This window comes from Pleurodeles waltl, chromosome 11 (assembly GCF_031143425.1).
Source record: "Pleurodeles waltl isolate 20211129_DDA chromosome 11, aPleWal1.hap1.20221129, whole genome shotgun sequence".
In the NCBI taxonomy this organism is placed as follows: Eukaryota; Metazoa; Chordata; class Amphibia; order Caudata; family Salamandridae; genus Pleurodeles; species Pleurodeles waltl.
In genome coordinates this window covers 537,880,903-537,906,612 of record NC_090450.1, presented here as the reverse complement: position 1 = coordinate 537,906,612, position 25,710 = coordinate 537,880,903, and the positions used below count along the sequence as shown (strand labels likewise).

Below are 25,710 nucleotides of genomic sequence, written 5' to 3'. Positions count from 1 at the left end.
TACCCCCTGACTTTTTGACTTTGCTGATGCTAAGTTATGACTTGAAAGTGTGCTGGGACCCTGCTAACCAGGCCCCAGCACCATTGTTCTTTCCCTAAAACTGTACGTTTGTCTCCACAATTGGCACAACCCTGACACTCAGGTAAGTCCCTTGTAACTGGTACGCCTGGTATTAAGGGCCCTGATGCCAGGGAAGGTCTCTAAGGGCTGCAGCATGGTTTATGCCACCCTGGGGACCCCTCACTCAGCACATGCACACTGCTTCACAGCTTGTGTGTGCTGGTGGGGAGAAAATGACTAAGTCGACATGGCACTCCCCTCAGAGTGCCATGCCAACCTCACATTGCCTGTGGCATAGGTAACTCACCCCTCTAGCAGGCCTTACAGCCCTAAGGCAGGGTGCACTATACCACAGGTGAGGGCATAGGTGCATGAGCACTATGCCCGTACAGTGTCTACGCAAAACCTTAGACATTGTAAGTGCCGGGTAGCCATAAGAGTATATGGTCTGGGAGTTTGTCAAACACTAACTCCACAGCACCATAATGGCTACACTGAAAACTGGGAAGTTTGGTATCAAACTTCTCAGGACAATAAATGCACACTGATGCCAGTGTGCAATTTATTGTAAAATACACCCAGAGGGCATCTTAGAGACGCCCCCTGAAAACATACCCGACGTCCAGTGTAGGCTGAGTAGTTTCTGCCAACCTGCCACACACCAGACATGTTGCTGGCCACATGGGGAGAGTGCCTTTGCCACTCTGTGGCCAGGAACAAAGCCTGTACTGGGTGGCGGTGCTTCTCACCTCCCCCTGCAGGAACTGTAACACCTGGCGGTGAGCCTCAAAGGCTCACCCCCTTTGTTACAGCACCACAGGGGGTGAGCCTCAAAGGCTCACCCCCTTTGTTACAGCACCACAGGGCATCCCAGCTAGTGGAGATGCCCGCCCCTCCGGCGACTGCCCCCACTTTTGGCGGCAAGGCCGGAGGGGATAATTAGAAAAAAAAGGAGGAGTCACCCACCAGTCAGGACGGCCCCTAAGGTGCCCTGAGCCTAGGCGACCCTTACTTTTAGAAATCCTCCATCTTATGGATGGAGGATTCCCCCAATAGGATGAGGGATGTGCCCCCCTCCCCACAAGGAGGCACAAAGAGGGTGTAGCCACCCTCAAGGACAGTAGCCATTGGCTACTGCCCTCCCAGACCTAAACACACCCCTACATTCAGTATTTAGGGGCTCCCCAGAACCTAGGAAACTAGATTCATGCAACTTTAACCAGAAGAAGGACTGCTGACCTGAAGCCCTGCAGTGAAGACGAAGACAACTGCTTTGGCCCAAGCCCTACCGGCCTGTCTCCCAACTTCGAAGAAAACTGCAACAGCGACGCATCCAACAGGGACCAGCGACCTCTGAAGCCTCAGAGGACTGCCCTGCAACCAAGGACCAAGAAACTCCCATGAACAGCGGCCCTGTTCAACAATCTGCAACTTTCTTGCAACAAAGAAACAACCTTAAAGACTTCACGTTTCCCGCCGGAAGCGTGAGACTTTCCACTGTGCACCCGACGCCCCTGGCTCGACCTGCGGAAAACCAACACTACAGAGAGGACTCCCCGGCGACTGCGAGCCCGTGAGTAGCCAGAGATGACCCCCCACAGTGACGCCTGCAGAGGAAATCCAGAGGCTCCCCCTGACCGCGACTGCCTGTAACAAGGGACCCTGGAACCAACACTGCACCCGCAGCCCCCAGGACCTGAAGGAACTCAACTCCAGTGCAGGAGTGACCCCCAGGCAACCCTCTGCCTAGCCCAGGTGGTGGCTACCCCGAGGAGCCCCCCCTGTACCTGCCTGCATCGTTGAAGAGACCCCCGGGTCTCCCCATTACTTCCTATCTGAAACCCGACGCCTGTTTGCACTCTGCACCTGGCCGCCCGTGTCACTGAGGGTGTACTTTCTGTGCCTACTTGTGTCCCCCCCCCCCCCCAGTGCCCTACAAAACCCCCCTGGTCTGCCCCCCGATGAAGCGGGTACTTACCTTCTGGCAGACTGGAACCGGGGCACCCCTGTTCTCCATTGAAGCCTATGTGTTTTGGGCACCTCTTTGACCTCTGCACCTGACCGGCCCGGAGCTGCTGGTGTGGTAACTTTGGGGTTGCCATGAACCCCCATTGGTGGGCTACCTTGGACCCAACTTTGAGACTTGGAAGGGTTTTACTTACCTGTGAACATAACCTTTACTTACCTCCCCCAGGAACAGTTGATTTTTGCACTGTCCACTTTTAAAATAGCTTATTGCCATTTTTACAAAGACTGTACATGTTATTGTGATTATTCAAAGTTCCTAGAGTACCTAAGTGAAATACCTTTCATTTAAAGTATTACTTGTAAATCTTGAACCTGTGGTTCTTAAAATAAACTAAGAAAATATATTTTTCAACATAAAAATCTATTGGCCTGGAGTGTCTTTGAGTGTGTGTAACTCATTTATTGCCTGTGTGTGTACAACATATGCTTAACACTACCCACTGATAAGCCTACTGCTCGACCACACTATCACAAAATAGAGCATTAGAATTATCTCTTTTTGCCACTATCTTACCTCTAAGGGGAACCCTTGGACTCTGTGCACACTATTTCTTACTTTGAAATAGTATATACAGAGCCAACTTCCTACATTGGTGGATCAGCGGTGGGGTCTAAGACTTTGCATTTGCTGGACTACTCAGCCAATACCTGATCACACAACTAAATTCCAAAAATTGTCATTAGAAACTGATTTTTGAAATTTGGGCTATTTTTCTAAATTTTTAAAAGTCCTGCTAGGGCCTTGTGTTAGTCCCTGTTAGCATTTCTTTTAGAGTTTAAAAGTTTTGTAAAAGTTTGGATTAAGTTCTAGAGATAGTTGAAGATTCTTAAAAAGTATCCCAACTTTTAGAGAAATAATGTCTAGTACAGATGAGATGGTGGTGGAACTCAACCTCACCCCTTACCTGCATCTTAGGATGTCAGAGTTAAGGACTCTGTAAAATAAAAAAAGATAAAAACTGGATCAAACCCTACCAAAGTACAGCTCCAGGAGCTTTTGGTAGAGTTTGCTAGAGACCACCCCTCTGAAGACAACCTTACAGAGGGGGAAGCTAGTGACCAGGAGGATTATTTCCCCCCTCCTGTCCTAGTTAGGGAGACCACAGTTTCTCAAATCCTGACTCCACAAGTGATAGTCAGAGCTGCTGCTTCTCCCACAGGGGAGTCCAGCAACTCTGGAAGCATTGAGGGCAGCCTCAATGAAGATGACCTCCTGTTAGCCAGGATGGCCAAAAGATTGGCTTTGGAGAGACAGCTCCTAGCCATAGAAAGGGAAAGACAAGATATGGGTTTAGCTCCCATCAATGGTGGCAGCAACTTAAATAGGGTCAGAGAGAATACTGACATGCTAAAAATCCCCAAAGGGATTGTAACAAAATATGAAGATGGTGATGATATCACCAAATGGTTCACAGCTTTTGAGAGGGCTTGTGCAACCAGAAAAGTAAACAAATCTCACTGGGGTGCTCTCCTTTGGGAAATGTTCACTGGAAAGTGTACGGATAGACTCCTCACATTCTCTGGAAAAGATGCAGAATCCTATGACCTCATGAAGGCTACCCTGATTGAGGGCTTTGGATTCTCAACTGAGGAGTACAGGATTAGGTTCAGGGGGGCTCAAAAATCCTCGAGCCAAAGCTGGGTTGATTTTGTTGACTACTTAGTCAAAACACTGGATGGTTGGATTAATGGCAGTGGTGTAAATGATTATGAAGGGCTGTATAATTTGTTTATGAAGGAACACCTTTTAAGTAATTGTTTCAATGATAAACTGCATCAGCATCTGGTAGACCTAGGTCCAATTTCTCCCCAAGAATTGGGAAAGAAGGCAGACCATTGGGTCAAGACTAGGGTGACCAAGACTTCCACAGGGGGTGACCAAAAGAAATGGGTCACAAAGACTCCCCTGGGGAAGAGTGTTGAGACATCCAAGGGTAAAAGTAAAGAGTCTTCTACAGGGCCCCAAAAACCTGCTCCGGAGGGTGGGTCCAAAGCCTCTTCACAATCCTCTTTTGTGTACAAGGGTAAAAACTTTGATCCCAAAAAGTCCTGGTGTCGTAGCTGTAATCAGCAGGGACACCAAACTGGAGACAAAGCCTGTCCCAAGAAAGGTTCCACTTCTACTACTACTCTAGTTAGCACTGGAATAGCCAGTCTCTAGGTGGGATCAACAGTGTGCCCAGAGCAAATCAGGGTCCACACTGAAGCTACAGTAGTCTCTGAGGGTGGGGTGGACCTAGCCACACTAGCTGCCTGGCCCCCTAACATGCAAAAATACAGGCAGCAGCTCTTTATTAATGGGACTAGAGTAGAAGCCTTGAGGGATACAGGTGCCAGTGTCACAATGGTGACAGACAAACTGGTTTCCCCAGGACAATACCTGACTGGACAAACTTATCCAGTCACCAACGCTGACAATCAGACTAAAGTACATCCCATGGCTATGGTAACTTTAGAATGGGGAGGGGTCAATGGCCTGAAACAGGTGGTAGTCTCCTCTGCTCTACCAGTAGACTGTCTGCTTGGAAATGATCTGGAGTCTTCAGCATGGGCTGAGGTAGAACTCAAAACCCATGCAGCCATGCTGGGTATCCCTGAACTGGTGTGTGTCAAGACAAGGGCACAGTGCAAGGCTCAAGGTGAAAAAGAGGTGTTGGGGTCTGGAATAATGGCCCAACCCTCCAAGAGAAAAGGAAAGAAGACTGGGGAACCAGCTTCAGCACAGAAAAAGAAAAATAACTTCTCTGCTCAGGAAGAAGTTCTATCCCCTGAGGGAACAGAGCCTATGGAGTTGGAACCTTATCAGGTTGAGCTCTTGTGCCCAGGGGGACCCACAAGGGAACAGCTGTGCAAGGGGTAAGAAACATGTCCCTCTCTTGAAGGCCTTAGGCAGCAAGCTGCTGAGGAAACAAAAGGAAATGTCAGTGGAACCCACAGGGTCTATAGGGAAGATTGACTCCTTTACACTGAGGCAAGAGATCCAAAACCTGGTGCCAGTAGGAGAGTGGTAGTGCCTCAGGAGTTTAGGGAGTTCATTCTAACCTTAGCCCATGACATTCCACTTGCTGGGCTATTGGGACAAACCAAGACATGGGAAAGGTTAGTCAACCATTTCTATTCGCCCAACATGTCCCAGAAAGTAAAGGAGTTTTGTTCCTCCTGTGCCACCTGTCAAGCCAGTGGTAAGACAGGTGGCCACCCAAAGGCCCCCCTCATTCCACTTCCAGTGGTGGGGGTCCCCTTTGAAAGAGTGGGAGTGGATATAGTGGGTCCACTTGAACCTCCCACAGCCTCAGGGAATCAGTGTATCCTAGTAGTAGTGAATCATGCTACTAGGTACCCTGAAGCAATTCCCCTTAGGTCCACTACTGCCCCTGCAGTAGCCAAAGCACTCATTGGTATTTTTACCTGAGTGGGATTTCCTAAGGAGGTGGTTTCTGACAGAGGTACCAACTTCATGTCAGCTTACCTAAAACACATATGGAATGAGTGTGGGATGACTTACAAATTCACCACACCATACCATCCACAAGCCAATGGTCTTGTTGAGAGAATCAACAAGACATTGAAGGGCATGATCATGGGGCTCACTGAAAATTCAAAAGGAGATGGGATGTCCTCTTGCCATGTCTGCTTTTTGCCTACAGAGAGGTGCCTCAGAAGGGAGTAGGGTTTTCCCCCTTTGAACTTCTGTTTGGCCATCCTGTTAGGGGACTACTAGCGCTTGTGAAAGAAGGCTGGGAGAGACCTCTTCATGAGCCTGAGCAAGATATAGTGGACTATGTACTAGGCCTACGTTCAAGGATGGCAGAGTACATGGAAAAGGCAAGCAAAAACCTTGAGGCCAGCCAACAACTCCAGAAGATGTGGTATGACCAAAAGGCTGCTATGGTTGAGTTTCAGCCAGGGCAGAAAGTCTGGGTTCTGGAGCCTGTGGCTCCCAGGGCACTTCAGGACAGATTGAGTGGCCCTTACCCAGTGCTAGAAAGAAAGAGTCAGGTCACCTATTTGTTAGACCTAGGCACTAGCAGGACCCCCAAAAGGGTGATCCATGTGAACCGCCTCAAACTCTTTCATGACAGAGCAGATGTAAACATGTTAATGGTTACAGATGAGGACCAGGAAACTGAGAGTGAACCTCTCCCTGATCTCCTCTCCTCGGACCCTAAAGATGGCTCAGTAGATGGAGTGGTCTACTCAGACACCCTCTCTGGCCAACAGCAGGCTGACTGTAGGCAAGTCCTCCAACAGTTTGCTGAGCTCTTTTCCCTAACCCCTGGTCAGACACACCTGTGTACCCATGTGGACACAGGAGACAGCATGCCTGTCAAAAACAACATTTTTAGACAGTCTGATCAAGTTAAGGAAAGCATCAAAGTGGAAGTTCACACGATGCTGGAATTGGGAGTGATTGAGCACTCTGACAGCCCCTGGGCTATCCCAGTGGTCTTAGTCCCCAAACCTCACACAAAAGATGGCAAGAGAGAGATGAGGTTCTGTGTGGCTACAGAGGGCTTAATTCTGTCACGAAGACAGATGCCCATCCCATTCCAAGAGCACATGAGTTTAATTGACAAATTGGGTGCTGCCAAATACTTAAGTACCTTTGACTTGACAGCAGGGTACTGGCAAATAAGAATGGCACCAGGAGCAAAAGAGAAAACGGCATTTTCTACACCTGATGGGTACTAACAGTTTACTGTGATGCCCTTTGGCTTAAAGAATGCCCTTGCCACCTTCCAAAGGTTGGTGAATCAAGTCCTTGCTGGCTTGTAGTCCTTTAGTGCAGCTTATCTTGATGATATTGCTGTCTTTAGCTCCAACTGGCAGGATCACCTGGTCCACCTGAAGAAGGTTTTGCAGGCCCTGCAAGCAGCAGGCCTCTCTATCAAGGCATCTAAATGTCAGACAGGGCAGGGTACTGTGGTTTACTTGGGACACCTTGTAGGTGGAGGCCAAGTTCAGCCACTCCAACCCAAGATCCAGACTATTATGGACTGGGTAGCTCCAAAAACCCAGACTCATGTCAGGGCATTCCTTGGCTTGACTGCGTACTATAGGAGGTTTGTGAAGGGATATGGATCAATAGTGACACCCCTCACAGAACTTACCTTCAAGAAAATGCCCAAGAAAGTTAACTGGACCTTGGACTGTCAAAAGGCCTTTGACACCCTGAAGCAAGCAATGTGCACAGCACCAGTTTTGAAAGCTCCAGATTACTCTAAGCAGTTCATTGTGCAGACAGATGCCTCTAAACATGGGATAGGAGCAGTCCTGTCCCAGACAAATGATAATGGCCTTGACCAGCCTGTTGCTTTCATTAGCAGGAGGTTACTCCCCAGGGAGCAGCGTTGGAGTGCCATTGAGAGGGAGGCCTTTGCTGTGGTCTGGTCCCTGAAGAAGTTGAGACCATACTGTAGGAAGTTGGCTCTGTATGTACTATTTCAAAGTAAGAAATAGCATGCACAGAGTCCAGGGGTTCCCCTTAGAGATAAGATAGTGGCAAAAAGAGATAATTCTAATGCTCTATTTTGTGGTAGTGTGGTCGAGCAGTAGGCTTATCAGAGGGTAGTGTTAAGCATTTGTTGTACACACACAGGCAATAAATGAGGAACACACACTCAGACAATTCCAGGCCAATAGGTTTTTATATAGAAAAATATACTTCCTTAGTTTATTTTAAGAACCACAGGTTCAAGATTTACAAACAATACTTTAAATGAAAGGTATTTCACTCAGGTATCTTAGGAGCTTTGAATTATCACAATAGCATGTACAGTTTTGGCAAAAATGGCAATAAGCTATTTTAAAAGTGGACACAGTGCAAAAATCAACAGTTCCTGGGGGAGTCAAGTAAATGTTAAGTTCACAGGTAAGTAAAACACTTACAGGGTTCAAAGTTGGGTCCAAGTTAGCCCACCGTTGGGGGTTCAAGGCAACCCCAAAGTTACCACACCAGCAGCTCAGGGCCGATCAGGTGCAGAGGTCAAAGTGGTGCCCAAAACACGTAGGCTTCAATGGAAATAGGGGTGCCCCGGTTCCAGTCTGCCAGCAGGTAAGTACCCGCGTCTTCGGAGGGCAGACCAGGAGGGTTTTGTAGGGCACTGGGGGGACCCAAGCAGGCACAGAAAGTACACCATCAGCGGCACAGGGGCTGCCGGGTGAAGAGTGCAAACAGGCGTCTGGTTTTCAATAGGAATCAGTGGGGAGACCCGGGGGTCTCTTCAACGATGCAGGCAGGCACAGGGTGGGGCTCTTCGGGGTAGCCACCGCCTGGACTAGGCAGAGGGTCGTCTGGGGTTCGCTCCTGCACTGGAGTTCGGTTCCTTCAGGTCCTGGGGGCTGCGGGTGCAGTGTGGTTTCCAGGTGTCTGGTTCCTTGAAGCAGGCAGTCGCGGTCAGGGGGAGCCTCTGGATTCCCTCTGCAGGCGTCACTGTGGGTGTTCAGGGGGGTCAACTCTGGCTATTCACGGGCTCGGAGTCGCCGGAGAGTCCTCCCTGTAGTGTTAGTTTTCCGCAGGTCGAGCCGGTTGCGTCGGGTGCAAAGTGGAAAGTCTCACGCTTCCGGCGGGAAATGAATAGTCTTTAAAAGTTGCTTCTTTGTTTCCAAAAGTTGCAGTTTCTTGAACAGGGCCGCTGCTCTCGTGAGTTTCTTGGTCCTTTAGATGCAGGGTAGTCCTCTGAGGCTTCAGAGGTCGCTGGACCCTGTGGGATGCGTCGCTGATGCAGTTTTCTTCGAAGTAGGGAGACAGGCCGGTGGGGCTGGGGCCAAATCAGTTGTCGTCTCCGTCTTCACTGCAGGGCTTCAGGTCAGCAGTCCTTCTTCTTTTGGTTGCAGATATCTATCTTCCTTGGTTCTGGGCGCCTCTAAATACTCAATTTAGGGGTGTGTTTAGGTCTGGGAGGGCAGTAGCCAATGGCTACTGGCCCGGAGGGTGGCTACACCCTCTTTGTGCCTCCTCCCTGTGGGGAGGGGGGCACATCCCTAATCCTATTGGGGGAATCCTCCATCTGCAAGATGGAGGATTTCTAAAAGTAAGAGTCACCTCAGCTCAGGACAACTTAGGGGCTGTCCTGACTGGGGAGTGACTCCTCCTTGTTTTCCTCATTATCTCCTCCAGCCTTGCCGCCAAAGGTGGGGGCAGTGGCCGGAGTGGCGGGCATCTCCACTAGCTGGGATGCCCTGTGGCGCTGTAACAAAGGGGGTGAGCCTTTGAGGCTCACCGCCAGGTGTTACAGTTCCTGCAGGGGGAGGTGAGAAGCACCGCCACCCAGTACAGGCTTTGTTCCTGGCCACAGAGTGACAAAGGCACTCTCCCCATGTGGCCAGCAACATGTCTGGTGTGTGGCAGGCTGGCAAAAACTAGTCAGCCCACACTGGAAGTCGGGTATGTTTTCAGGGGGCATCTCTAAGATGCCCTCTGGGTGTATCTTTACAATAAAGTGCACACTGGCATCAGTGTGCATTTATTGTGCTGAGAAGTTTGATACTAAACTTCACAGTTTTGACTGTAGCCATTATGGTGCTGTGGAGTTCGTGTATGACAGAGTCCCAGACCATATACTCTTATGGCTACCCTGCACTTACAATGTCTAAGGGTTTGCTTAGACACTGTAGGGGCATAGTGCTTATGCAGTCATGACATAATACTATGACTGGCATGATCCATCTCTGAGTTGTACTTTGACAAGTAGCACTACTTCAACATTGAGTAATGGGAGAAAAACTAAAGTGAGTATTGTGATGCATAACATATAGAGAGGCATTAGCTTTCTTCATTACTAAATAGAAGTGGGAACCTGAAATATGTACAATATCATTACTGCCTATTTAAAAAAATAAAAACATTGGGATGATGATGAGTAGATATATCTGGTAATGCTGGACAACTTTCACCATCTTGTACCACGAAATCCCAACTAGTTTACCATAACTTCTGTTTTACTTTCACAGTCCAAATCTTTCTGTAGGTTATGCTTTTGAGCATGGTGCTTTGCCCAAATAGACCCTGAACCCCCCCCCCCCCCCCCCCTCCCCTCCCCGAATTCAGACATAAGCAGAACTGAAGTAAGCAGTCCTAACAGCTCCAGGTAACAAGCTTTTGCAAAGCCAGTATGTCTAGACTCTAAAAGGCAGAGCTTGCGGTTGACAGTGCTGCTTTTATTGCTGTTCGTGTGCAAAGATTGCTGTCAATGCGTATGTACCTGCTACAATGTGCACATGTGCATTATGTGCACTGCACATGCACCTTGGCACATGCATGATCTGTCATGCACAGCAGCCATTTTGACATTTTTAATTTACCGTTCTGCAGTGTGAATAGCCATATTAAAATCGTAAATTAAATACTAAAAAGTGAGAAACTAAATGTTTCTGATAGATAGATGTACCTGTGGATTCCTCACCTTATCAGTTCTCTCAATGCGCCAGCATTCGATTGAACCTTGTTTTTTACTAGCTCTTCACGTCGACGAGGATGTCACAAATGCACGGCTCCGCACGTGACTCTGTCTGACGTCATCTAAGCCATAAGAAGTCCTCGCTGGCATGCTGACTTCAGTTCCCTTTTTTCCGCGCCTTCGACGCTAACGGTTTTTCTACCTCTCTGTAGTTTCTTAACCGTATCAAGGTGTAGGGAAATTCCTCCCTTGGCATGGTTACCCCCTAAACTTTTGCCTTTTGTTTTATGTCAGTTATGATTGAAAGTGTGCTGGGACCCTGCTAACTAGGCCCCAGCACCAGTGTTCTTTCCCTAAACTGTACCTTTGTTCCCATATTTGGCATGGCCCTGGCACACAGATAAGTCCCTTGTAAATGGTACCCCTGATACCAAGGGCCGTGTGGCCAGGGAGGGTCTCTAAGGGCTGCAGCATGTATTATGCCACCCTGGGGACCCCTCAATCAGCACATGCACACTGCCTCACGGCTTGTGTGCGCTGATGGGTAGAAAATGACTACGTCGACATGGCACTCCCCTCAGGGTGCTTTGCCCACATCCCACTGCCGGTGTCATAGGTAAGACACCCCTCTAGCAGGTCTTGCAGCCCTAAGGCAGGATGCGCTATACCACTGGTGAGGGCATAGTTGCATGAGCAATATGCCCCTACAGTGTCTAAGCCAAACCTTAGACATTGTAAGTGCAGGGTAGCCATAAAGAGTATATGGTCTGGGAGTCTATCAATTACGAACTCCACTGTTCCATAATGGCTACACTGAAATCTGGGAAGTTTGGTATCAAACTTCTCAGCACAATAAATGCACACTGATGCCAGTGTGTGATTTATTGAAAAATACACACAGAGGGCATCTTAGAGATGCCCCAGAGTACCAGTCCGACTCCTAGTGCTAGGCAGACCAGTTTCTGCCAGCCTGCCACACAACAGACATGTTGCTGGCCACATGGGGAGTGCGCCTTTGTCACTCTGTGGCCAGGAACAAAGCCTGTACTGGGTGGAGGTGCTTCTCACCTCCCCATGCAGGAACTGTAACACCTGGCGGTGAGCCTCAAAGGCTCCTGCCTGTTGTTACAGCACCCCAGGACATCCCAGCTAGTGGGGATGCCCGCCCCCCCCGGACACAGCCCCCCCTTTTGGCAGCAAGTCCAGAGGAGATAATGAGAAAAACAAGGAGGAGTCAGCTACCAGTCAGGACAGCACCTAAGGTGCCCTGAGCTGAGGTGACCCCTGTCTTTAGAAATCCTCCATCTTGAGTTTGGAGGATTCCCCAATAGGAGGCACAAGGAGGGTGTAAATTTAGTATTTAGGGGCGACCCTGAACCCAGGAAATCAGATTCGTGCAACCTGAAGAAAGAAGGACTGCTGACCTGAAAGCCCTGCAGAGACGACGGAGACACCAACTAACTTGGCCTCAGCCCTCCTGGCCTGTCTCCAGACTCAAAGAACCAGCACAGCGATGCATCCAGCGGGACCAGTGACCTCTGAGGACTCAGAGGACTGCCCTGCACCAAAAGGACCAAGAAACTCCAGAGAACAGCGGCACTGTTCAGGAACTGCAACAACTTTGAAACAACTTTTAAAGAGACTCTCACTTCTCGCCAGAAGCGCAAGTCTTCACACACTGCACCCAACGCCCTTGGCTCGAGTCCAGGACAGCCAACACCGCAGAGAGGATTCCCAGGTGACTCCAACGACGTGGACACCCTATGTCGACCTCCCTGCACCCCCACAGCGACGCCTGCCTAGAGGATTCAGAGGCACCCCCTGACCGCGACTACCTGGTAACAAAGGAACCCGACGCCTGGACAAAGCACTGCACCCGCAGCCCCAGGTCCGAGAGGAACCACCTACCAGTGCAGGAGGGACCAGCAGGCGGCCCTAATCCTAGCCCAGTAGGTGGCATGCTCGAGCAGCCCCACCTGTGCCTTGCCTGAATCGCCAGAGCGACCCCCGGGTCCCTCCATTGCTTTCTATAGCAAACCAGACGTCGACTTTAAACACTGCACCCGGCCGCCTCTGTGCCGCTGAGGGAGTGTTTTGTGCCTGTGTCTCCCCCCCGCCCCCAGTGCTCTACAAACCCCCCCTGGTCTATTCTCCGAGGACGCAGGTACTTACCTGTAAGCAGACTAGGACCGGGGCACTCCTGTTCTTCATAGGCGCCTATGTGTTTTGGGCCCGCCTTTGATCTCTGCACCTGACCGGCTCTGTGTCTTTGGGGTTGCCTTGAACCCCGAACGGTTGGCTGCTTATGCCCAGGAGACTGGTTGTATAAGTGCTTTACTTACCTGCAAAAACTAACCAAACTTACCTCCCCCAGGAACTGTTGATGTTTGCAGTGTCCACTTTTAAAATAGCTTATTGCCATTTTAACCAAAACTGTGTGTACTACTGTTTTAAATCACAGTTCTATACTTACCTGTGTGAAGTACCTTGTATTTGATGTACTTACCTCAAATTTGAATCTTGTGGTTCTTAAAATAAATTAAGAAAATATATTTGTCTATATAAAAACAATTGGCCTGGAGTAAGTCTTTGAGTGTGTGTTCCTCATTTATTGCCTGTGTGTGTACAACAAATGCTTAACACTACCCTCTGATAAGCCTACTGCTCGACCACACTACCACAAAATAGAGCATTAGTATTATCTAATTTTGCCACTATCAACCTTAAAGGGGAACCCTTGGACTCCGTGCACACTATCTCTCACTTTGAGATAGTATATACAGAGCCAACTTCCTACACAAGGGAATTGTTTTGTATCACTACTATGTCTCCTCTGAAGAAATTTGGTTTTAAACCTTATAGCGAGTGCAGAGGTCACATGTCGCATGAAAATTGCCTCTGGTGTCTGAGCTCTGATCACGACGTGGCAGGTTGCTCGTCCTGCTAGTGCATGAAACCAAAAGCTCTGAAGGAAAGAGAGGCTATGGTTTTCCTAGGAAAAGCTAAGAAGGAGAAAAGAGGTCGCGGAAGATCGAAGACACAGGATACTTCATCGCACAGATCTTCAGGTCTCATAAGAAGCAATGCTGACTGCATGAGTCACAACGCCTTTCGTCCCGAGATCGGTCTTAGTCCCCTCCGAAATGGCGCTGCAGGACGTGGGAGGTCAGCCCTACCGTGTCGCCTCAGACTTCGGAGGCATCTCCGGCACTGACTTTGATCGAGATCAGAGTCCCCAGAAAGTCCAACAGCTCATTTTTCTCCTACATCCTCTCAGGATCAGGAGTTTGGAGTTTGAGCGACGGATTCAGCTCAGCGACTGCAAGGGGAACAAGAGTATCCTGCCTTCCCGGCTCCAGGAGCAGATCAGTCTTTATTCCTTAAAGCTATGTTTAGCATTTTTAATAGGGCCATCACCCCCTCTGGTGCACCTGCTGCTCGCACGGGTACATTGGCTTTCACGCTGGGGTTGCCGGTGCCGTTTAAACAGGCCCCATTTGTGCCCTTTTTACCAGCGACTTCTTGTGAGGGTACTGGCTGTTTGCCGATGATGTCACTTCCTCTACCCCAGATGAAGGACGCCGGTGCCGGATGGATCCCTATCGGTGTGGATTCGCCTCCCTCCCCTCCTCCACCAGTGTTACGTTCTTCATCTGATAGAGACTTATAGTTGCAGATTCCTTACCTTAGAATTTTCCCCCAGGCGTCACACTGGATCCGGAGATTTTTCTTCGAGCAATACCCTTGCGCGTCGGTAGGTCGCATCGGTCGACTCCACAGGCGTCGTGGTCGCCGTGATGACGTCGGGAGTAGTACATAGACACTGCCCTCGCGCAGTGACGTCAGTTCTTTTCTTTCCACGCCACGCGCTGATCCGAAGAGACGTACCCTAGGCTATTTTTTGGCCGAATTCGACCGTTTTGTCGAGCTTTTTTGGTACGACTTGGTGCGTCAAAAATGTCACCGTAGACCGGGTTCAAGCCTTGTGAGGACTGCCATTGGACGATGTCGGTGACAAATCCTCATTGCATTTGCCTGTGGTGCCTCGAGCGCGACCACGACCCGAAGTCGTGCTCCGATCGTCGGGCCATGCACCCGAAGGCTTTAAAGGAGCGGTCCCTAAAGCTAATGGCGGCCCGGCACTCAACTCCGCGTAGGTCCCGGTCTCACTCGAGAGGAAGGTCTAGATATCGGTTGTGGAGTCATCACCACTCGTCTTCTTCGAAGTCCTCGGGTCAAGGTAAGAAGAAGAAGAAGTCGAAGAAGTCCCATCGCTCTCCGACTTCACCCCGTCGCTTGGCCGACGCGACACAGGACGAGCGTCCATGCACTAGGCCTCCGTCCTCAGAGCCTACGTCTGGGTCGACTCCATGCTTCCCTGAGTTTCCCGGAGCCAGAGCGACCCCCACTCAACTTAAAGAGTTTTACGAGGCCATGCGCCTCATCTTTGGGCGTGCCGACCCAGATACGGCGCCTTCGGGCCCAAGGGGTTCAGATGAGGGGCCTTCAGGTTCCGTGCCGACGGCTTTGGCCACAGAGGTCGTCTCCAGATCCGTGCGCTGATCCGCACCGGCGCCGATCGCACCATCAAGACCTTCACCGGCGCCGGGTTGATTATCGACACTCCTTACGTCGGTAGTGCCCACTCATCGATTCTCAACTCCGACGAGTCGGAGCGGCGTCGGCCGACGCCACCAACGGCTTCAGTGGGCCCTATTCGCCCGAGGTTGGATTCAGACCCATTTTACTATGGGTATAAATACGGGGAGGAATTGGAGGGGTCCCTGGACCCTTAAGAATACCAGGGTGACCCTACTACGGACTGGGCACAGGACCTGGGCGAAGCCAGTGGTCTGGATACTTCCCCTGACGCTGGCGTGCTGTCTCCTACCGTGGCTACGGCGGAGGGAGCTACTTATAGTATTTTGGTTAGTAGGGCGGCTAAGGTCCTTGGCCTTGAGATACCTACTGTGGAAGTTAGGTCTAATCTCCTGACGGAGGTGCTTCAGCCTGGGGCTTCTACTTCAAAACCCCTTCTCCCATTCATTGAGGCGCTCACTAATGTCCTTTTGGGTACATGGTCCAAACCCAACACAGGGGCTCCTGTGAACAGGACTGTCACTCGCCGCCATCGGCCCGTGCCGAACGACCCAAAGTTCCTGTCCCAACATCCTACGCCTGAGAGTCTTGTAATCCAGGCTTCCTCTTCTTCTGGCGCGTAACCTTCCGCACCCCCGGATAGAGAATCCAAAAGGCTGGAGCAATTTGGTAAGAAGTTTTCTTCTTCCTTCAGCCTAGCACTGCGATCTGTGAACACCGCATATCTTTTGTGCCGTTATTCCCACTCAGTCTGGGATACGGTTGCGCAAGTCCTGCCGCAGATACCGGAGGTGCCCTGTGTTATTGTCTCCCAAGCAGTGAAAGATGGGAGAGATGCGGCAAAGTTCATTATCCGTTGTGGGCGGGATACAACCGACTCTGGGCAGATCGGTTGCGATGAGAGTGGCCCTACGGCACCACTCCTGGTTACGTACTTCTGGCTTCTCGGGGGATGTCCAACAGTCACTCATGGACACCCGTCTCTTCGGAGACAAAGCGGACTCAGCCTTGGAGAGATTCAAGGATTCCCGGGCTACCGCTCGGTTCCTTGGTCTTTCCTCCACCACACGCCCAACACAGTCCGCTTTTTGTCCCTTTCGTGGACACAGAAGGGGCGCCCTGTTGCGTCATCAACCCACCCACCGTGCCATGCACGCTGGACAGCCTATGCGTGGCCGTGGAATCCCACGTGCCCGTGGAATCCCACGTGCCCGTGGGACAGAGAATCAGAGGTCTGTCCAGTCCACTGCTGCCCGCTGCAGCCTCCAAACCTTCCTAGTCCGTCCCCTCACTCCAGGCCAGTTGGTGGCAGGATCCGCCATCACCTGCCCCACTTGGAACATATCACCACGGACGGGTGGCTTTTGCAGATCATTCGGAAGGGCTACTCCCTTCCTTTCGAATCTGCACCACCACACATGCCACCATCCTTCCATCATCTTCCGGAGGATCATGTGGTGCTTCTCCGCCAGGAAGTCGCGGTTCTCTTGGCCAAGGGAGCTATAGAAAGGGTCTCTGTGCCAGAAATAGGTCATGGTTGTTATTCCTGCTACTTTCTGATACCAAAGAAGGACAAAGGCTTACATCCTATCCTAGATCTTTGGGACCTGAACTACTTCCTAAAGAAGGAGAAGTTCAAAATGCTCACCCTGGCTCAGGTTCTGTCTGCCTTGGACCCAGGAGACTGGATCGTGGCGTTGGACTTGCAGGACGCCTATTTCCTTATGCCCATCCTGCCTGCCCACAGACGTTACCTACGATGTGTGGTAGGTCACAAGCACTTTCAGTTTACCATACTCCCTTTCGGCCTTACCAGTGCCCCTCGGGTGTTCACGAAAGTGATGGTGGTGGTTGCAGCTCATCTGCGCAGGTTAGGGGTCTCAGTCTTCCCCTACCTAGAAGACTGGCTGTTGAAGGCGCCTTCACCCCTGACAGTTGTCTCCCACCTTCAGACTACGGTGAACCTCCTGCAACAGCTGGGGTTCACTATAAACGTGCCAAAGTCACACCTGACTCCCTCCCTCTCAGATGCTCCCTTTCATTGGAGCTGTTCTGGACACAGTGCAGTTTCGGGCTTATCCTCCCGAAAAGCGAGTCCAAGACAATCAGGCTATGATTCCAATCTTTCAGACTGACTCTGAGGCTGCTGGGCCTCATGGCCTCCTGCATCCTGCTAGTAACACATGCCAAGTGGCAAATGCGGGCTCTGCAGTGGGACTTGAAGTTCCAGAGGGCGCAGCATCAGGGAAATCTCTCCGACATGGTCCAGATCGTGGGGGGACTGAGAAGGACCTGCAGTGGTGGCTTTCGAATCCAAATTGGGTCAACGGAAGATCACTCTTCCTTCCCCAACCAGATCTCTCTATAGTGACAGATGCATCACTCCTGGGGTGGGGCGGCCACATGGGAGAGGCGGAGATCAGAGGCATCTTGTCTCCGGCGGAGTTGGAACTCCACATCAATATGCTGGAGCTCTGGGCGATCAGGCTTGCGTTGAAAGCATTCCTTCCCTCTCTCAAAGGGAAAGTGGTGCAGGTCTTCACAGACAACATTACCGCCATGTGGTACTCCAACAAACGAGGCGGGTGGGGTCCTGGACCCTTTGTCAGGAGGCACTACGCCTCTGGACATGGCTGGAACATCAGGGCATTACCCTGCTGGTTCAACATCTGGCGGGCTCTCTCAACGCCAGAGCAGACAAACTCAGCCTCCGATGCACTGTCGATCACGAATGGCATCTCCATCCGGAGGTGGTGCAAGGTCTCTTTCTCAATTGGGGAAAACGTAAACGTAAAAAACTTCGCACTTGTATAGCGCACTACTCACCCGTTAGGGTCTTAAGGCGCTGTACGCATACCGCTGTGGAACCCCTCCTGGCTTTTCCCTGTGAGGCGCCCACTCCTGGGCAACCCCCAGGGTGAAGACAGGCATCCATGCGCTGTCAGGGCCGTTGTGGAGATTAAACAAGCTATTGCCCGGAGTTACAGAGTGGGACCCATTAATTAGATTAGGCACCGAGGCGAGAATTGTCTGGTCCAAGGGAATTGAGCCTAAGACCCGCCAAGGCGGGAATTGAACCCTGGTCCCGGGCCAGATCTCTGCATCAGGGTCTGCCGCTCTAACCATTGTTCCACACTTCTCCTAGAAGTGGGGAGAGCCTTGGTTAGATCTGTTCGCCTCCGCAGAGAACACGCAATGTCAGCTATTTTGCACGTTGGAGTTTCCAAGGCGGCACTCGCTCGGAGACGCTTTTCGTCTCGAGTGGAGCTCCAGCCTTCTTTACGCCTTCCCGCCTATCCCTCTTCTGCCCAGATTTCTCAAGAAAATCAAGTACGACCGGGCCCAAGTTATCTTGGTGGCTCCGGACTGGCCTTGAAGAGTGTGGTATCCAGAGCTATGGAGCATGTCCATCGATCCTCCACTCAGACTGCCTCTTCGGGCGGATCTTCTGTTGCAGCTGCAGGGGACGGTCCTCCACCCCAACCTGTCCAACCTCCGCCTTGAGCCCTGAGTGGCAACAGTTGACAGCATTTGCTCTTCCACCCGAAGTCTGTAATGTTATCTTGGCAGCCAGGCGTCCATCGACTAAAACTGTATACGCCTGTCGTTGGAATAAATTTGTGGCATGGTGTACCAACAAATCTGTTGACCCCCTTTCTGCCATAGGTTCTTCTGTTCATTCTTTCTTTAGCCCAGCAGGGCTCTGCATTGGGCACCCTTAAAGGGTATTTGTCTGCCATTTCCGCCTTTCTAAGGCTTCCTGATCAGCCCTCACTCTTTAAATCTCATACTGTGAGTAGATTCTTAAAAGGGCTCACCCACTTATTTCCTCACACTCCCTTCATCATGCCTCAGTGGGATCTTAATCTTGTACTTACTTACTTGATGTGTAGCCCCTTTGAGCCAATGCATAATTGTCCCTTGCGGCTCCTCACTTTCAAAACTGTCTTTCTCATTGCTATCACCTCTGCAGGGTGAGTGAGCTTCAGGCCGTTTCTTCAAAGCCTCCATACTTGTCTGTACACCCTGACAAAGTGGTGTTACCCACTAGTGCTTCCTTTCTTCCTAAGGTGGTTACACCATTTCATGTCGGCCAGTCCATCACTTTGCCTACCTTCTACGCACCCCCACATCCTTCCCATGAGGAGGAGAGACTCCGCCGGCTGGACCCAAAAAGAGCGTTGGCGTTCTACCTCAATCGTACTAAAGATTTCCAGGTGGACGATCAACTCTTTGTTGGCTATGTGGGTGCAAAGAAAGGGAATGTGGTGCAAAAGCGTACCATCTCTCGATGGGTGCTTCTTTGCATCAAAATGTGCTACGCTTTGGCTAAAAAGCAACCTTCTGAAGGTTTACGGGCTCATTCTACCAGAGCAACTGCTGCGTCTACTGCGTTAGTATTCGGAGATCCTGTCCTGGATATCTGTCAGGCAGCTATGTGGGCATCCCTGCACACGTTTGCTAAGCATTACTGCCTGGATAGTCCGGTCCGTCAAGACGGCTACTTTGGTGGTTCGGTCCTGCTGGACTTTCTAGTGTGATCTTGATTTGCAGCCCACCACCGAAGATGGCATTGCTTGGGTATCTATTCTAAGGTAAGGAATCTGCAACTAGAAGCCTCTATCAGAAGTACAAGTTACTTACCTTCGGTAACTAAATATCTGGTAGAGACATATTCTAGTTGGAGATTCCTTACCGCCCACCCATCCTCCCCGCTTGCGAACTGATTTCTAGGGACAGGGATTCCCTCTTTCAGGTCCTTAGCTCTGGCGCACCAATCTCAGTGTTCTTAATGGCTCTGCTCTCTGGAGTGGAAAGTTGTTAAAAGAAACTGACGTCACTGCGCGAGGGCGGTGTCTATGTACTTTTCCCGACGTCATTACTGTGACCACAACGCCTGCGGAGTCGACCGACGCCACCTACCGACGCGCAAGGGTATTGCTTGAAGAAAAATCTCCGAATCCAGTCTGACACCTGGGGGAAAATTCTAAGGTAAAGAATCTGCAACTAGAATATGTCTCTACCGGATATTTCGTTACCGAAGGTAAGTAACTTGTACTTCAATGCCGTGTTTGGAGTCCAGGCCTAGGTCGAGAAGGAGGGCCTTGAGATTGGAAGAGCTAGAGTATCCGGAACAACAGCTATTGGAGGAAAGAGAAATCCCAGGGCCTTCAGGTGAATTCCAGGGCTTAGACTCTGCTAGGGGGTTAGATGCGTCCCCTGAGAGGGAGCTTTTATCCCATGGCGGTGAACTCACAGCAGAAGCAACTACTTACCATGGGGTGATGAGGAAGGCAGCAGAATTTTTGGACTTGTCTCTTCCTGCATCAGAGTTAAAAACCAATATTTTGACAGAGGTTTTGCATCCATCAGCTTCCTCTTCTGAGCCCCTCCTCCCTTTCAATGATGCCCTGACAGAGCCCATATTAGAGATGTGGAGGAAACCAGTTACGACACCTGAGGTTTCTAAGACTAGCCAGAAGGTTCAAGGTTGCTCCAGGTGATCCACAGTTTCTGTCCCAGCATTCAACACCATAGAGTTTGGTGGTGCAAGCTTCTTGTTCTGCAAGGTCGGCTCCGGCATCGTTCCCAACAACTCCATCTGATAGGGATTTGAAGCATATGGAGCAGTCTGCTAAGAAGTGCTTCTCCTCAGGAAGCATGGCCTTAAAATCTCTAAATGCTACATGTGTACTGGGGAGATACATCTATTCCTTAATGGATACAGTAAAAGAAGTCATCCCAAAATTGCCACAGGATGTTCATTGGCATTTTAGTGAACTGTTGCAGGACAGTCAAGTGTCAGCAAAGCAGGTCATTGAGTCAGGCCTGGACACTGCAGACTCAGTTGCTAGAGCCATGGGGACTTCCGTTGCGACTAGGAGGCATGCTTGGCTCAGAGCTTCTGGTTTTTCCTCGTATGCTCAGGCTACGTTGATGGACTTTCCTTTTGATGGTGCGAGACTGTTTGGGACTGAGGCGCTGACTCCGCCCTGGAAAGATTCAAGGATAGCAGGGCAACTGCAAAATCTTTGGGTCTTCAGGCTTCTTCTTCTGCGCCCTTCAGATCTTTCTGGAGATTCAGAGGGTTTGGCCATGAGCCGTCCTTACGTGGAAGCAACAGTCCAATGTCCAGCAGCCTGCCAACCCTCTCTACAGATCCTATAGGGGCTGTGGGAGAGTTAGAATGCGAGGAGCCACACAGCAGCCTTCCGCCTCATCCTCTGGGGAAACCCAACCAAGGAAATAGCCTTAGTTCTCCCTCCATTTATCAGCATGTTCTACCTGTAGGGGGAAGGCTGTTAAATTTTCTACATGAGTGGGAGTTAATTACATCAGACTCTTGGGTGCTGTGCATAGTGGGTAAAGGTAATGCCCTTCTTTTCAGGAGTTTCCTCTCCCCTTCTCTCTCCATCATTCATTTTACATGGAAGACATCTCCTGTTGCTTCAGCAGGTGGTGCATGCCCTTTTGTTAAAAGGTGCAGTGGAGTTGGTTCTGGAGCTGGAAAAGGGTCAAGGATGTTATTCAAGGTATTTCCTGATTCCCAAAAAGGATGGTTGTTTGAGGCCTATCCTGGATATGAGGATTTGACCCTAGAACAGGCGCTTCTTGCATTGAACAAGGAAGGCTGGACTTACAGGATGCTTATTTTCATATCTCTATTCTGAAGTCGCATAAGAAGTATCTTCGGTTCATGGTAGGGTCGCAACACTACCAGTTTGCGGTCCTTCCTTTTGGTCTTACTTCTGTACCTCAAATCTTCATGAAGGTGATGGCAGTTGTTGCAGCGGACCTTAGAAGCAAGGGAATATCTGTATTCCCTTACCTGGATGATTGGCTGGCCAAGGCCGGGTCCCTAGAGCTCGTGCTGCACCATCTGCAGGTGACAACCCAGTTGTTGTTCAACCTTAGCTTTCGGTAAACGTGCCCAAGTCTCACCTGGAGCCCTCTCAGTGCCTCCTGTTCATAGGGGCAGTACTGAACACGACATTGAATTGAGCTTACTCTCCTCTGCAGAGGATTCAGGACATTCAGGTGATGATTCCAATGTTTCTGTTACGACTCGGTCGTCCCATTTCCAGGGGGCGCTGTAAGGGGACTGTCAGAAGCCTGGGAATCACCTTGAACACCTATCTAGAGTCCCTAGCTGACTCCTGTTTGTTTCTCTTTTCTCCATGTTACACTTGTGTAGGACTACATTTGCTTCTTGGGACTGCAAATCCCATAATGCATAGCTTGGTAGTCAGGAAAACCCAGATTCTGTTTCCCATTGTTTTCAATGGGAGAAATCCAGTTGCTCCTTTTCACTGGATCCTCTCCTCCAGGACTTGCAAGTGTCCAAAACCACACACACCTGAAACCTCTCCTGTGCAGCCCAGCTTGGAACTGCTTATAAGCAGCCATTTCCTCAAGCTCCCCGTCGTGCATCGGACTTCAATTCCTTTGTGTTACAGACCCCTTGTCGGATGGTGTTCCAGTTTTGTTCCTGTTCTGTTCCAGCCTGATCCTGTTTCCTGTTTCTTGTTTCTTGTTTCTCTGCCCTGCTCCTGATTGTTCCAGCCAGAGTCTGCTCCCTGCTTCTTAGCCTTGTACCTGTTTGTTTCTTCCAAAGCCTGCTCCCTGTTTCTCTGCCCTGCTCCTGCCTTGTTTCAGCCTGAACCTTCTCTCTGTTTCCCAGTCCTGTTTACTGCTCATTTCCTACTCCCTGTATTCCAGTCCTGTCCTTGCCTGTTCCAGCCAGAGCCTGTTCTCAGTTTCCCAGTCCTGTCTCTGGCTGTCCCAGCCAGAAGTTTGCGCCCTGTTTTCAAGTCCTAGACCCGCCTTTGCTTCAGCCTGAGCCTGTTCCTAGTTCTTGCCTCTGCCTCTTTGTTTGTTCCCTTCTGTTTCTGTTTCTTCTTGGTTCTTTGTGTCTGGTAAGTGTTCTATCAGTCTTCACCAGGGTATACGTGTCCTCCTGTGTACTGGGGTTGGCTCCTGGTTTCCAGGAGGCAATTCCAGCCCCCATCCTTGTCCAGTGTTATACGTTGTATTTCGTGCCTAACAGTGACAGTGTGCTATTGCTGTTTTCTCAGGAATCGCCACTGTGTTTCGAGCTGGACCCACAAGAGCGTGTCCTGTGTATGTAAGTACTATCCTTGTTTGTGCTCTAGGGTCCAGAGACAGAATCACTTCTGCTGCCTCCTTTCTATGGGGCTGGCAGGGTGACTATCTGTAAGAGCAAACTGCACAGAGGCATTGAGATTCCCTGTCACTGTGGGAGGTTCTGCGCCTTACTCTGTGTACAACCCCAGCGTGTTTGTCCACTGGTAATCTGTTTCCTGTTTGTTCGCACAAGGGTTGCTCTGCTTTTACTTTCCTGTTTCCTGTGCCTATCCATAGCTGTCCTTTCCGTGTATGCCTTTAGCTGCTCCTCTGCCCCAGTGTACTACCTCTTTAGGATATTCGGTGACCTCAAGGGGTGTCCCAACCAAAGTCCTGATCAGACCCGCCCAAAACCGTGACAGTTTCAAAAGGGAGCAGCTATTCCAGTCCTCAAGGTCCTACGTCTGCTCGGTCTGTTCGCTTCCTGCATTCTGTTGGTCACTCATGCGCGTTGGCACATGAGGGCTTGCCAGTGGTGCCTCCGCAAGCAGTGGCTTCAACACAAAGGGGATCTTGAAGAGTCAATAACAATCTCCAGAGATGCTGCAGTGGATCAGTGATGGTGGACTATGGACGGCAACCTCTCTCAAGGAAGGCCGTTTTGTCTTCCACCTCCGGTGACCACGGTCATAACGGAAGCTTTCACTCTTGGGTGGGGGGGCTCATCTGGGGGCCCTGGAGATCAAAGGCCTTTGGTCTCCAGTAGAACAGATGTTTCACATCAGTCTGTTAGAACTGCGGGCGATACGTCTGCCTCTCAAGGCCTTCCGCCCGTTCATTCGTGGTCAGTCAGTACAAGTCTTGACAGATGACACTAACGCAATGTGGTACATCAACAAGCAGGTCGTACCTTCTCTGCAGAGGGCCTCTGCACTCTGGTCCTGGGCGCATGACTATCAAGTTCGCATAGTAACACACTATCTGTCCGGAGTTCTCAAAGTACGTGCAGACAGTCTCAGTTGGCACTTCTCGACCGATCAAGAATGGTGTTGCCATCCGGATGTGGTTCTTCATGTCTTCCGGATGTGGGGAGCTCCTCAGATAGACTTGTTTGACACTTGTGTGAACGCGATCTGCCTGTCGTTCTGCAGCCTCCAGTATCCAGTGCAGGTGACATTGGGGGATGCGTTTCAGCTGTCCTGGTGCGACCAGCTGCTTTATGCGTTTCCTCCCATACCCTTGATTCCTTGAGTTCTGAGGAAGATTCGCCAAGACCGGGCCCAAGTCATATTAATACCCCTGGATTGGCAAAGATGGCTGTGGTACACAGACCTCCTACAACTCTCACTGTGCCCTACGCTCTGTCTCCCTCACAGGGTAGACCTCCTCTCGCAGTCGCAGGGGCAGGTTAAATACCCCCCACCTCCAGAGCCTGCACCTACATACCTGGAGATTGAATGGGTCAATCTAAGTTATTTTTCTCTCCCTCCGGAAGTGGTGGATGTTATCTTATCGTCCGGGGAACACTCCACCACGACAGTCTATGCCGGTAGATGGGTGAAATTTGTTACTTGGTGTAGGAAGTTAGCTCTGTATATACTATTTCAAAGTAAGAAATAGTGTGCACAGGGTCCAAGGGTTCCCCTTAGAGGTAAGATAGTGGCAAAAGTAGATAATTCTAATGCTCTATTTTGTGGTAGTGTGGTCGAGCAGTAGGCTTATCAGAGGGTAGTGTTAAGCATTTGTTGTACACACACAGGCAATAAATGAGGAACACACACTCAAAGACTTACTCCAGGCCAATCGGTTTTTATACTGAAAAATATATATTTTCTTAGTTTATTTTAAGAACCACAGGTTCCAGATTTACATTAAACACTTAAAATGTAAGGCACTTCACTTAGATTCTTTAGGAACTTTGAATAACAGCAATATCATATACAGTCTTTGTAACAATGGCAATAAGCTATTTTCAAAGTGGACACTGCAAAAATCAACAGTTCCTGGGGGAGGTAAGTAAAGGATAGATTAGGAGGTAAGTAAAACACTTACAAGTTTCAAAGTTGGGGCCAAGGTAGCCCACCGTTGGGGGTTCAAGACAACCCCAAAGTTACCACACCAGCAGCTCAGGGCCGGTCAGGTGCAGAGGTCAAAGAGGTGCCCAAAACACACAGGCTTCAATGTAGAACAGGGGTGCCCCGGTTCCAGTCTGCCAGCAGGTAAGTACCCGCGTCCTCGGGGGGAAGACCAGGGGGGTTTTGTAGGGCACCAGGGGGGACACAAGAAGGCACAGAAAGTACACCCTCGGCGGCGCAGGGGCGGCCAGGTGCAGTGTGCAAACAGGTGTCGGGTTTTAGATAGAAAGTGATGGAGGGACCCGGGGGTCACTTTAACGATGCAGGCAGGCACAGGGGGGGGGCTCTTTGGTGTATCCACCACCTGGGCTAGGCAGAGGGTTGCCTGGGGGTCGCTCCTGCACTGGAGTCGGTTCCTTCAGGTCCTGGGGGCTGCGGGTGCAGTGTTGGTTCCAGGCGTCGGG

General features: G+C 50.4%; 1 protein-coding gene across 2 annotated transcripts in view; it reads left to right on the top strand.

Moving 5' to 3' along the window:
- PIWIL2 (piwi like RNA-mediated gene silencing 2) overlaps positions 1–25,710 on the top strand; it is a 1,291,255-nt gene that overhangs the window by 381,885 nt on the left and 883,660 nt on the right. The window lies entirely within an intron of this gene.